Source organism: Papio anubis, chromosome 4, assembly GCF_008728515.1.
Source record: "Papio anubis isolate 15944 chromosome 4, Panubis1.0, whole genome shotgun sequence".
Lineage (NCBI taxonomy): Eukaryota > Metazoa > Chordata > Mammalia > Primates > Cercopithecidae > Papio > Papio anubis.
The window spans coordinates 152993448-153007748 of NC_044979.1; the positions used below are offsets into that span (position 1 = coordinate 152993448).

Consider the following 14301-nt stretch of genomic DNA (forward strand, 5'->3'; position numbering starts at 1 on the left):
AAAGTTTTCTATATTAAAAAAATTACAAATGAAAGGAGCTTTTAAGAACTCAAAAAAGGCATACAATAATTCAAGGAAGAAATTGTAAAAAATAGATGGAGATTAAGATCAAACTAGTAGTGCTTGAGAATAAAATGAGAGAGAGAGAAAAAAATAAACATATTGCAGAGATGATGCTACTGCCTCTGGTTAGAATGTAGAAAGAAGTAAAAAGCCTATGGTCCCATCATAACAAGAAATCCCAGATACACAACACACACACACTTCTTTGAACACTTCTTTAAAGCCATCTAAGAACTGTGGATATAAAGTAGAATAAAGGAATCTATAGAAGTCTAAAGATTTCAGAAGAATGATCACTTTCTAAGTTTCTATGTCAGGTAGAACTGGAGGATACTTCCATACTTTGGAGCAATTGCAGAGATTGTGGGCTGGGTGGGCAGAGGAGCAAGCTTTTCATTGGTTGGAGAGAAACCTATCAGCTTTTGATGAAGTATAAAGACAGCATGCCAGACATAAAACTGGAAGAGCCCCAAATGCCAAGTAAGTCCTCTCTGGACAGTAATTTTTTCACATGTAAATTTTGCCAGGTAAGTACACACTGGAAAAAAGTCTGAAAAAGATAAACAGATTTACAATCTTGAAATATCACAATTTTGAAATCTCACTGTCTTGCTTCTCATGGTCTTGCAACCTCACAGTCACAAATTCCTGTTGTCTAAGGTCTTAAAGTATTTCATTGGTTGGAGAGAAACCAATCAAATTTTGATGAACTAAAACATACTTGTATATGTATAAGTATATACATATACCTTAATAAGTGTATATATTCTTATATAAGAATGTGTGTGTATATATATTACTCTAATATATATATGTGTGTGTGTGTACAAATCAATGGCTATGTTGTTTAGTGGCATGATTACTTTGGTGGGGCCTTAGAAATTTAAGCACCAAAAGTCTAATAAGACTTCTATTTTCTTTCAGCCTAGGATCCAATTTCCTGTGTTGCCACAGGGCTGATATCTTTGATCTATTAAAATCTGCATTGGTATAGGCAGGTGGCAGCTATGGTTGGATTCTGTTCAACTGTGTCTTTAATCACTCTGAATATAAGGCAAGGCTCTCTCTCTAGGAGGGCTTAAGGACAGAGCACCATCAAACTTCAATATGAGAGTCTTTAAGACTAAGAGACCATGAGATCTCAATACTGCAAGACTGTGAGACTGTAAGGCAGCATGCTGTTATGATTTTGAATAACAAAAGACTGTATACACACAAACACATATACACACAATCCAGATGTTAGATTTAGCAGGCAGACTTTAAAATAACTTATAGCTATTTTTAAAAATTCATAGGGTAAAGAAATAGACAATTTCTTTTTTTTTTTTTTCTTTGAGATGGAGTCTCGCTGTGTTGCCCAGGCTGGAGTGCAGTGGCCGGATCTCAGCTCACTGCAAGCTCCACCTCCCGGGTTGACGCCATTCTCCTGCCTCAGCTTCCCGAGTAGCTGGGACTACAGGCGCCCGCCACCTTGCCCGGCTAGTTTTTTGTATTTTTTAGTAGAGACGGGGTTTCACCGTGTTAGCCAGGATGGTCTCAATCTCCTGACCTCGTGATCCGCCTGTCTTGGCCTCCCAAAGTGCTGGGATTACAGGCTTGAGCCACCGCGCCTGGCCGACAATTTCAAGAGATATTTGAATGTATAAAATAGAACAAAATTGAAATCTAATTTAGAACTGAAAAGCAAAATGTATTTAAAATTAAACAATTTATAGATTTGCATTAGCTTGGACATTGTAGAATAAATTACAAGTAAATGACACGTCAAAATAAACTATTCAACATAAAGCACAGAGAGAAATAAATTGATCAAATTGAACAGAGTCTCAGTGAGCTGTGGGAAGTTACAAGTAGTTTCACATTCATATGATAGGAATATTGGATAGAAAAGAGAAAATGAAAGAATATATTTAAAGAGATAATGATTATATGTCTTTAAAAATTTTAAGAAAGTCCAGGTACAGTGGCTTGTGCATGTAATCTCAGCACTTTGGGAGGCTGAGGCAGGGGGACTGCTTGAGCCTAGGAGTTTGAGACCAGCGTGGGCAACATAGGGAGACCCCATCTTTAGCCAGGCACATGGTGGTGCACACCTGTGGTCCCAGCTACTCAGAAGGCTGAGTTGGGAGGATCATTTGCATCTGGGAGGTCAATGCTGCAGTGAGCCATGATTGTGCTACTGCATTCCAGCCTGGGTGACAGAGCGATATTATGTCTCAAAAAAAAAAAAAAAAAAAAAAGATACAAACCCAAAAATCCAAGGAGGATGACCAATATAGCAAGATGATTACAAGGAAAACTATTTTTAGGCACTTCACGGTCAAAATGCTGACAACCACAGGTTTACAGAAAATTTTCAAAGTATTCAGAAAAATAAGACACTTTACATATAGGGTTACCGTGATAAGGATGATGGCTGTCTTTTCATCTGAAATAATGAATGCCAGAAGATAATGGAAAAACATCTTTTAACTGCTGAATGAGTTAACAACAACAACAAAAAGAAATCCTTAAAAATAAAGAAAAATTGAGTTTAGGATAAATGAAACCCATGCTAATATACTGCCAATAGAACTGCCCTACAGAAAAATTCTAAAGTAATCTTTTCAGGTTGAGGAGAAACGATAGCAGATATAAACTTGAACCTAGAGGAGAAGGGATTATATGCATCTGGAAATAGTCAACATGTAGGGGGCATAAATAATTATGTTTTTAAAATGTTCTTATTTTTTATTTAAGAAAATTGATTATTTAAAACAAGGTATTTATCTATTTTCTCACTGCTATAAAGATACTACCCAAGACTGGGTAATTTATGAAGAAAAGAAGTTTAAGTGACTCACAGTTCTGCATGGCTGGGGAGGCCTCAGAAAACTTACAATCATGGCGGAAGGTGAAAGGGAAGCAGGGACATCTGACATGGCAGCAGGAGAGAAAGACAGCAGGGGAAACTGCCACTTTTAAACCGTCAGATCTTGTGAGAACTCCCTCACCATCATGAAAACAGCTTGGAAAAAATTGCCCCCATGATCCAATCACCTCCCACCAGATCCCTCCCTTGACACATGGGGATTACAATTTGAGATGAGATTTGGGTGGGGACGCAGAGCCAAAACATATCAAGCAATAATAAAATAGTGTAAGATTTACATACTGAAGTAAAATATTTGACCACAGTGCCCCAGATAATGCAAAGTAAATAATGGAATTGTAAATAATATTCACATGCTTGCTTCAGCAGCACATATACTAAAACTGGAATGATACAGAGAAGATTAGCATGGCCCCTGCGCAAGGATGACACGCAAATTTGTGAAGCGTTCCGTATTTTTTCAACAAAATTGATAGACCATTAGCAAGATTAATAAAGAAGAAAAGAGAGAAGAATAAAGAGAAGAGAGAAGAATCAAATAGATGCAGTAAAAAATGATAAAGGGGATATCACCACCAACCCCACAGAAATACAAACTACCATCAGAGAATACTATAAACACCTCTATGCAAATAAAATAGAAAACCTAGAAGAAATGGATAATTTCCTGGACACTTACACTCTCCCAAGACTAAACCAGGAAGAAGTTGAATCCCTGAATAGACCAATAGCAGGCTCTGAAATTGAGGCAATAATTAATAGCCTACCAACCAAAAAAGTCCAGGACCAGACGGATTCACAGCCGAATTCTACAAGAGGTACAAGGAGGAGCTGGTACCATTCCTTCTGAAGTGATTCCAATCAGTAGAAAAAGAGGGAATCCTCCCTAACTCATTTTATGAGGCCAACATCATCCTAATACCAAAGCCTGGTAGAGACACAACAAAAGAAGAGAATTTTAGACCAATATCCCTGATGAACATTGATGCAAAAATCCTCAATAAAATACTGGCAAACCAAATCCAGCAGCACATCAATAAGCTTATCCACCATGATCAAGTAGGCTTCATCCCTGGGATGCAAGGCATGCAAGGCTGGTTCAGCATACGCAAATCAATAAACGTAATCCAGCATATAAACAGAACCAAAGACAAAAACCACATGGTTATCTCAATAGATGCATAAAAGACCTTTGACAAAATTCTACAGCCCTTCATGCTAAAAACTCTCAATAAATTCGGTATTGATGGAACGTATCTCAAAATAATAAGAGCTATTTATGACAAACCCACAGCCAATATCATACAGAATGGGAAAAACTGGAAGCATTCCCTTTGAAAACTGGCACAAGACAGGGATGCCCTCTCTCACCACTCCTATTCAACATAATGTTGGAAGTTCTTGCCAGGGCAATTAGGCAGGAGAAAGAAATAAAGGGTATTCAGTTAGAAAAAGAGGAAGTCAAATTGTCCCTGTTTGCAGATGACATGTTTGTCTATTTAGAAAATCCCATCGTCTCAGCTCAAAGTCTCCTTAAGCTGATAAGCACCTTCAGCAAAGTCTCAGGATACAAAATCAATGTGCAAAAATCACAAGCATTCTTATACACCAGTAACAGACAGAGAGCCAAATCATGAATGAACTCCAATTCACAATAGCTTCAAAGAGAATAAAATACCTAGGAATCCACCTTACAAGGGATGTAAAGGACCTCTTCAAGGAGAACTATAAACCACTGCTCAGTGAAATAAAAGAGGACACAAAGAAATGGAAGAACATACCATGCTCATGGATAGGAAGAATCAATATTGTGAAAATGGCCATACTGCCCAAAGTAATTTATAGATTCAATGCCATCCCCATTAAGCTACCAATGACTTTCTTCACAGAATTGGAAAAAACTGCTTTAAAGTTCATATGGAACCAAAAAAGACCCCGCATTGCCAAGTTAATCCTAAGCCAAAAGAACAAAGCTGGAGGCATCACGCTACCTGACTTTATACTACAAGTCTACAGTAACCAAAACAGCATGGTACTGGTACCAAAACAGAGAAATAGACCAATGGAACAGAACAGAGTCCTCAGAAATAATACCACACATCTACAGCCATCAGATCTTTGACAAAACTGACAAAAACAAGGAATGGGGAAAGGATTCCCTATTTAATAAATGGTGCTGGGAAAATTGGCTAGCCATAAGTAGAAAGCTGAAACTGGATCCTTTCCTTACTCCTTATATGAAAATTAATTCAAGATGGATTAGAGACTTAAATGTTAGACCTAAAACCGTAAAAACCCTAGAAGAAAACCTAGGTAATACCATTCAGGACATAGGCATGGGCAAGGACTTCATGACTAAAACACCAAAAGCAATGGCAACAAAAGCCAAAATTGACAAATGGGATCTCATTAAACTAAAGAGCTTCTGCACAGCAAAAGAAACTACCATCAGAGTGAACAGGCAACCTACAGAATGGGAGAAAATTTTTGCAATCTACTCATCTGACAAAGGGCTAATATCCAGAACCTATAAAGAACTCAATCAAATTTACAAGAAAAAAACAACCCCATCAAAAAGTGGGCAAAGGATATGAACAGACACTTCTCAAAAGAAGACATTTATACAGCCAATGGACACATGAAAAAATGCTCATCTTCACTCACCATCAGAGAAATGCAAATCAAAACCACAATGAGATACCATCTCACAGCAGTTAGAATGGCGATCATTAAAAAGTCAGGAAACAACAGGTGCTGGAGAGGATGTGGAGAAATAAGAACACTTTTACACTGTTGGTGGGACTGTAAACTAGTTCAACCATTGTGGAAAACAGTGTGGTGATTCCTTGAGGATCTAGAACTAGAAATACCATTTGACCCAGCCATCCCATTAGTGAGTATATACCCAAAGGATTATAAATCATGCTGCTCTAAAGACACATGCACACATATGTTTATTGCGGCACTATTCACAATAGCAAAGACTTGGAATCAACTCAAATGTCCATCAGTGACAGACTGGATTAAGAAAATGTGGCACATATACACCATGGAATACTATGCAGCCATAAAAAGGATGAGTTTGTGTCCTTTGTAGGGACATGGATGCAGCTGGAAACCATTCTTAGCAAACTATCACAAGAACAGAAAACCAAACACCGCATGTTCTCACTCATTGGTGGGAATTGAACAATGAAATCACTTGGACACAGGAAGGGGAACATCACACACCAAGGCCTATTGTGGGGAGTGGGGAGGAGGGAGGGATAGCATTAGGAGATATACCTAATGGAAATGACGAGTTAATGGGTGGAGCACACCAACATGGCACATGTATACATATGTAACAAACCTGCACGTTGTGCACATGTACCCTAGAACTTAAAGTATAATAATGATAATAAAATAATATTCACTAAGTGTATAATATTAATTCAAAGCAGACTGTGGTAAGTTAAGGATGCATATTATAATCCCTAGAGCAAGAATTAGAACGTATAAATTAGCATAGCTGGAAATTCAGTTGAAGCCTGGTGTAATGTTGCATGCCTGTAGTCCTAGCTACTCAGGAGGCTGAGGCAAGAGTATTGCCCAAGTCCAGGAGTTAGAGACTACAATGAGCCATGATTGTGCCACTGCACTCCAGCCTGAGTGACAGAATGAGATTCTGTCTCTAAAAAAATAGAAAAGAAAATAATACAATATAAATGCAATTGAGAAAATAAAATACTATAAAAACTCAATACTCAAACCAAAACAAGAGAGGAAATGAGTACAAAATGTAAGAAATACAATGAGCAAGAAAACCAAATTGCAAATGGTAGGCTAAAACCTGACAACATAAATAATTACATTAAAGTAATGGATTCAAACCTGAAATTATAATACAGAGACAGAGAATTAAACAAAGTAAGGCCACACTATAAACTATTTAAATATAAAGACTAGTGTGGGTACGGTGGCTCACGCCTGTAATCCCAGCACTTTGGGATGCTGAGGTGAAAGGATCATGAGGTCAGGAGTCCAAGACCAGCCTGACCAACATGGTGAAACCTTGTCTCTACTAAAAATACAAAAATTAGCCGGGTGTGGTGGTGTGTGCCTGTAATCCTAGCTACTCAGGAGGCTGAGGCAGGTGAGTCACTTGAATCCGGGAGGCGGAGGTTGCAGTGAGCTGAAATTGTGCCACTGCACTCCAGCCTGGGCGACAGAGCGAGACTCTGCATCGGGAAAAAAAAAAAAAAATTATATATATATATATATATGTATGAAGACTAAGAAGTTGAAATTAAGGATGAAAACAGATTCAACATTTAAACATTAAGCAATAAAAAAATTTGTGTTGTGGCCATAATATCAGAAAATGTAGATTTTAAGACAAGGAGCATTACAAGAGATAATGAGTGATATTTTGCAATAAGTGGTTAATTTATTGGGAAAGCATAAGAGTCTTAAGTATATATAAGAAAACCTCAAAATACATGATGCAAGAGCTGTCAGAACTAAAGGAAAGAAGAGATGAACCCAAGAACATAGTTGCAAATTTTAATATCCTTGTGATGGTTAATTTTATGTATAAGCTTGACTGGGCCACTAGATATTCAGATATCTAGTTAAACATTATTTCTGGGTGTGTCTGTGAGTGTTTCTGGAAGAGATTAGCATTTAAATCAGTGAATTGAGTAAAGAAGGTTGCCCTCTTCAATGTGGGTGGGCAACCAATCTGTTGACGGCCTAACTAGAACAAAGAGACAGAGGAAGGGAGAATTTGGTCTCTCTGCCTAACTGAGCTTGGACATCAGTCTTCTCCTGCCTTGGACTGTGTTTATACCATCCGTGCAGCTGGTCCTCAAGCCTTTGGACTTGGACTGGAACTTGAACTATTGGTTCTGTTGTTTCTCAGGCTTCAGTCTCAGGCTGGAACTACACCACCAACTTTCCTGAGTCTGCAGCTTGCAGATACGTATTGCAAGACACATATTACAGCTCAGCCTCCATAATTCATAAGCCAATTCCTCCAATTACTCATAATTCTCTCTCTCTACATATATATATTTATATATAAAAATTTAAAATATATAATATATAATTTTTACATTATATATTTATATTTTAAATTAAATCACATATATTTTATATCATATATAATCTATAATTTTTATATAATATATAATATTTTTAAAAGTATTTATAATCTGGGTCTGTTTAGGCTACTGTCATAAACCTTTACCACCATAAACTGGACAGCTTATAGACAACAGGAATTTATTTCTCACAGTTCTGGAGGCTGGAAAGTCCAAGATCAAGGCACAGGCAGATTCAGTGTCTGGTGAGAGCCTGTCCATTAAGGTGTTCTAAGCAAAAGAGCGTTCTTTTCTAAGAAATTTTTAGCGTACAATGTTGACCAGCTGAATAAAATTCAGCCACCTTAAAAACGATTATAATTTCTTTTTTCACTGAAGTAATCTTACCTGCCTGAAGTCATGGGATTAAATATTATCCTGGAGATTCATCTCATGATTTCAGGTGGCTTTAAGTGAATGATTAAATGGCTATTCTTAATCTCCTATTGTCCACTTCTGAAGAAGTTTTCCTGAGAAAAACCCTGACTTACTTCTTTAGTAGGGGTTGTGCTATTATTGTCATAGATGTAAATGCTGTACAATTGTTCTATTCCTTTCTCTTGAAATTACAACCTGACTTTAAGCTCTGCTGTTTTATTACCTTTTTTTCCTCTTGGAAACACCTTAAATCTTCAGGAGAGTCCTAGGAATATTCAATTAAAACTCTGCATAATGACTCTTTAGACAGTCACCAGGGGAGTACTAATGCAGAAACCATGAGAACAGCTTATCTTAGAGTTGTCAAATATACCTGAAAATCATATAATGAGTGGATTGATATTGCACGTAAGAGTGAGAGTAACGGGAATTTTGATTTGCCCTCAGAAACGATGTGCTTTAGGGAAAAAATTGCTTGCTTTTTGGGAATAGACTTTTATAAAAACCTGAAGTGTTGTGAAGCAAGTCAGGGGATTTGGGTTCCAGGGCTTGCACGCTCACTTAGTAATTCTATGATTAGATATCTTCAGTCCTTCATTTGCCAATAATTTGTGAGGCTGTTTTGAGGATTAAACAAGGATGTCTCAGAAAAGAGCTTCAGAAATATGTTAAAGCCCATCTATCTATTTGTTTGACTGAATGCCTTTGATCCTGGAGGAAAAAGTTTTGAGGAGTTCATATAACGTCCAGGGAGTCTTTTCATATGTTCTATGGGGATTGCAGGCTAGGAGTAACGAGTCAAAAGAGAAGCATCTCCATCTGATATAGTTTGAATATTTGTCTGCATCCAAATCTCATGTTGAGATGTCATCCCCAGTGTTGGAGATGGGGCCCGGTGGGCGGTGTTTGGATCATGGGGGTGGGTCCTTCATGAATAATTTGGGTCATCTCCTTGGTGATAAGTGAACTCTTGCTCTGAATTCACATGAGATCTGGTCTTTTAAAAATGTGTGACACTGGCTGGGCTCAGTGGCTCAAGCCTGTAATCCCAGCACTTTGGGAGGCCGAGATGAGTGGATCACGAGGTCAGGAGATCGAGACCATCCTGGCTAACATGGTGAAACCTTATCTTTACTAAAATATACAAAAAACTAGCCGGATGAGGTGGCGGGTGCCTGTAGTCCCAGCTACTCAGGAGGCTGAGGCAGGAGAATGGCGTGAACCCAGGAGGCAGAGCTTGCAGTGAGCCGAGATCCGACCACTGCGCTCTAGCCTGGGCAACAGAGCGAGACTCCGTGTCAAAAAAAGAAAACAAAAACAAAAACAAAAAAAATGTGCGACACCTCCCCTCACTCTGTCTCTCATGCTTCTTCTCCTGCCATGACACGCCTGCTCCACCTTTACCTTATGCCATGATTGAAAGCCTCCTGAGGCGTCCCCAGAAGCAGATGCTAGCACTATGCTTCCTGCACAGCCTGCAGAACTTGTGAGCTAATTAAACCTCTTTTCTTATAAATTACCTAGTCTCAGATATTTCTTCGTAGCAATGCAAGAACAACCTAATATACCATCCTTCCAATCTTTATATCAGTTTCTTAGTCTGTTTGGGCTGGCATAACAAACATATCAAAGACGAGATGGCTTATAAGCAACATAAATTTATTTATCACAGTTCTGCAGGCTGCGAAGTCCAAGATCAAGGCACCAGCATATTCAGTGTCTGGTGAGGGCCCACTTCTGGCATACCTTAGAGAACTATCTTCTCACTGTGTTTTCATATGGCAGAGGGGCCAGAAAATTATCTGGGGCTTCTTTTATGAGTACACTAATCCCATTCAAGAGAGCTGTATCCTTATGACCTTAACTCCTCAAAGGCCTCATCCCAAATATATCACACTGGGGATTAGGTTTCAACATATGAATTAAATCAGATAGTTGATAATTGCCCTGGATTTTTCTCTCTCATTCACCAACTCTATCTAATAAATCATTATGCTCTATCAACCGTGCCTCTTGGATATCTCTGGAGTCTACTTGAAAGGCTCCACCTTGACCACCACCACCACTTATGTTTAAGTCATAAGCATGTACCATATCTAGTTTCATGTCAGTCTATTCTTCAGTTTCAGAATGATTTTAATAAAATAAACATTGGATTATATACCTTTTTTACTTAAAATCTTTTGATGCTCCCTCCATCAAGATAGAGTTTAAACTTCATACTCTTCTTACGTGTTTCCTGATCTTGCTCTTGCTTCCTTTGTATCTTCATCTCTATTCTCCTCCATGTTTTGTGCATCAGGCAGTAGGAAACCACACAGGGTACGTTGTTATAATGTTATGAAGAAAATCCATTGTGATAGGACTGTGAATAGTAGAAATTGGAGGTCTTTTTTTTTTTTTTACCTTTTTTATATAAGTCTTTTGTATTGCTCATATTCTGTAAACCAGAATCTTTATCTTCTGTTCAATAGCCACAAAGCGCTAAAGGGTCCAAGCTATTAAAAGAGATGATGGTGCAAGAAATAGAGACAAAGTCCACATTATAAAAATAACAAAATATAAAATAATAAAATATAAAAATAATACAAATAATCTCTTAGTGCAAATTAGTTATCAAATCTAATCAAATAAAACTTAAGAGATTTCGGGACCTAAATATTGTTTGTGAAGAAAGTGTTTGGGACTTGGGAATGTCTGTTTGACCTTACCTTTTAGGTAGCTTTTTTTTTCTTTATAAATACGCCTCAGAACTGGAACTTCAAAAAATATTGATTTAAACTTTTTCTTCAGAGGGAAATGTCTTCATCAATTAGTACAGATTGTTATTGATGTTTCCAAGAAATTTTACAACTTTTTTTTTGGCAGTATACTCCACAGTCTCAACATCAAGGCCAAGAGTTTTTTTCTTATGCCTAACCAAGCCCTCCCTCCCTCTTTCTAATTTTAGTACATTTCCTCTCATCATTTCCTTGGTCAAGATGAAGAATAATTTGGTTTGTTTTTTTTACTCACTATAACATTTGTTATTAAATTTCCTCATGGGCTTTTCTTCTCCAGAGGAAGTGATCCCAGTGCCTTTATTCTTTTCTCCAAATGATAGTTTTTTATTTTTCTCATTATATTTTATGTTTTTTGCCTTTCTGTATCCCCTCTCAAATTTCTTCACATTCATGTCAACTGCAGAGACAAACACTGGGCACAGTATTCTATTAAGGTCAGACCATTGCCAAAAAAGAAGTGGAAGGTAGTTTCCTAGCTCTTGGCAAGTGACACTACTGTTAATATATCCTGGTATTATACTACTTCTCCCAACCCCCTTCCAATAACATTATCTTCAAAAGCATTTGTTCGATGTCTGTGTGCAGGGCCAGCTTTTAGAAGCATCAAAAGAAATTCAGATGGTCATCTGTTTCCATCAGACACTTGGTAGGAATAGGCATCCAGTGTTGAAAGCCAGAGGGATGCAAAGAAAGAAGATGATTGTAAAACCAAAGTTAAGATTTTCTCAGTGGAAGTTAGTGAGAAGGCAGGAGTCTAAGATGCTAGTTTTGTCTAAAATGGCTGGAAATAAATACCAGGAGAGAGAAGTGCAACAAAGGCAGGTTTACTTTGCAACAAGCCTTTGATAATAGAATTCAGTCCATTCTCTGTATAGAGAGGAAATGTACATGGTATTTCAATGCAAACTTGATGGCCCTTTCTTGGTCCAGAATGGTTCAGTGTATTCCTTCTGCTTGGTTGCAAGATTGGGGGACTCAGCCTGATTTCTTTGTCTTCTCTGGCTGACACTACTCTGTCCCATGGATATTTTTCCTCCCCTTAGGTCTCTTCAGCTCACTCGTTCTTTTTTGCCTCTAAAGACAAAACTACACAATCTCCTTCTATGTAAAGGATATAATCACCCCCGCTAGAAGGAAATAAGGAAAAAGGGAGATTTTTTAAAAAGGAGGAGGAAGGGCCGGGCGCGGTGGCTCACGCCTGTAATCCCAGCACTTTGGGAGGCCGAGGCGGGCGGATCACGAGGTCAGGAAATCGAGACCATCCTGGCTAACACGGTGAAACCCCGTCTCTACTAAAAATGCAAAAAATTAGCCGGGCGAGGCGGCGGGCGCCTGTAGTCCCAGCTACTCGGGAGGCTGAGGCAGGAGAATGGCGTGAACCCGGGAGGCGGAGCTTGCAGTGAGCCGAGATCGCGCCACTGCACTCCAGCCTGGGCGACTAAGCGAGACTCTTGTATCAAAAAAAAAAAAAAAAAAAAAAAAAAAAGGAGGAGGAAGGTACATAGTTCACAAAAAGTGGCCCCTGAGATGAACGAACTATATGCTACAAAATATTTCTGCCCCCAGCTTCAGTCCTGGGTGTCAAGTATTCTAAACCTATTGAATCTTTCTGACTGTGCTCTTAGAAGTAATCAAGGCCAGGTCATGGAATAAAAATAACACAGTAATGAATCTGGTCCCTAATATCTCTGAGGCTTCCCAATCAAGTTTACTCTGTCCACTAAGTTTTTGGTATTTTAATTTCCCCAGTATTTCTCAATGTCTATTGTGAGTATATAGTTTGATATTGCGAGGACATAGTTTAAGGAACTCTCTCTTCTAAATTAACAAGCCATTTGGGATCCAGAAAAGATCCGGAAATTCTATACTCTGACTTTTGATGAAAATCTTGGATTCTGATCATCGATATTAACTTGAGAAAAATTCTCATTTTCCAAATGCATATGAAGTAAATAAAAAAAGAAATGGGCAGAGTGCTCATAGGCTGTAACATTTATTACAAGCAAGAAAAACAACTGGTGTTACAAAGAATACATTTAACTTGCCCCTAGGAAATTAATCTTATTTTCCTTTTTTACTTTCTAAAAGTTCACAGACTGAGTCAGTTGCCATTTATATTTGTAATTTAGAGAAAGTAGGTCTTCTCATGAAAAAGAGAAAATTATTTTTCTGCATTTCCATACTTAGGACAGTTTAGATGTTACTTTAAAATGTTAGTTTACATTTAAAAGGTGATTCAATGTTCTAACAAATACACTCGGTGTAATTATATTTATAATTTTCAGGAAATTAAAATGTAATTACTGCCCTTATGAAGATATTAGTTTCTGTGCTGTGAAATATTATCTAAAACGTCAGTGGCATCAGTACTGATATGGGCATTGGTGAACAGTGCAGGGATGATAGAAGAGCAGATGATTATGAGATGAAGAGTTGATGGAGAAGCCTGTCCTGTGTTGGATAATGTAGCTGGGTATAATGTATGTATTTGCCCCTCAGCATGCCTCAGGGATACACTAGGCTTCTCCATGATACAGCAAACAAAGGGTTAATGCCTAGAAACAGGGTCTTTCTAAGACCTTGAACACCAGGAGCACTACTGGTATCCAAGCTGATTGGATTCAGCATATTTTGGGCAAGCTGACAGAAATTCAGCTGGCCTGAATTTTCTTGTGTAAAAGTTGAGAATAATTATTAAATAAATATTCTAGTTTCTCAGCCAATATGATTTATTAAGTCCTTCAGTTAAGAGTATGTTGGATGATACATTAAATGACTCCTCAAACACCAATATGCCTAGCATGCAATGCTGCTTTCAAGGCTCTATTGAGTGCCCTGGCCAAGTTCAGTAACATGTCCCTGATTTTCAGATCTGAGGAAGATTTTTTCAGTTCTCATCTTAACTTTCCAGAGACATTTGATATGATTGGCTGCTCCTTGTTTTGAAACCTTTCTTGGCATTCCAGAAGCCAAGTTTTTGTCTCTTTGCTCACCAACTGTCATTCCTGTCTCCTTCACCAGATTCTCTTATTCTGTTATCTCCTCAAATTTGGTGTTTTTCAGAATCTGTTATTGGTCT

The 14301-nt window shown here is 38.1% G+C and overlaps 1 non-coding gene across 1 annotated transcript; it reads left to right on the plus strand.

The window, feature by feature from the left end:
* Positions 1-3295: 3295 nt before the first annotated feature.
* On the plus strand, positions 3296-3398 carry LOC116274858. The gene has a single exon (XR_004183612.1). It is a non-coding gene; the product is annotated as a U6 spliceosomal RNA (small nuclear RNA).
* The last annotated feature ends 10903 nt before the right edge of the window (positions 3399-14301 follow it).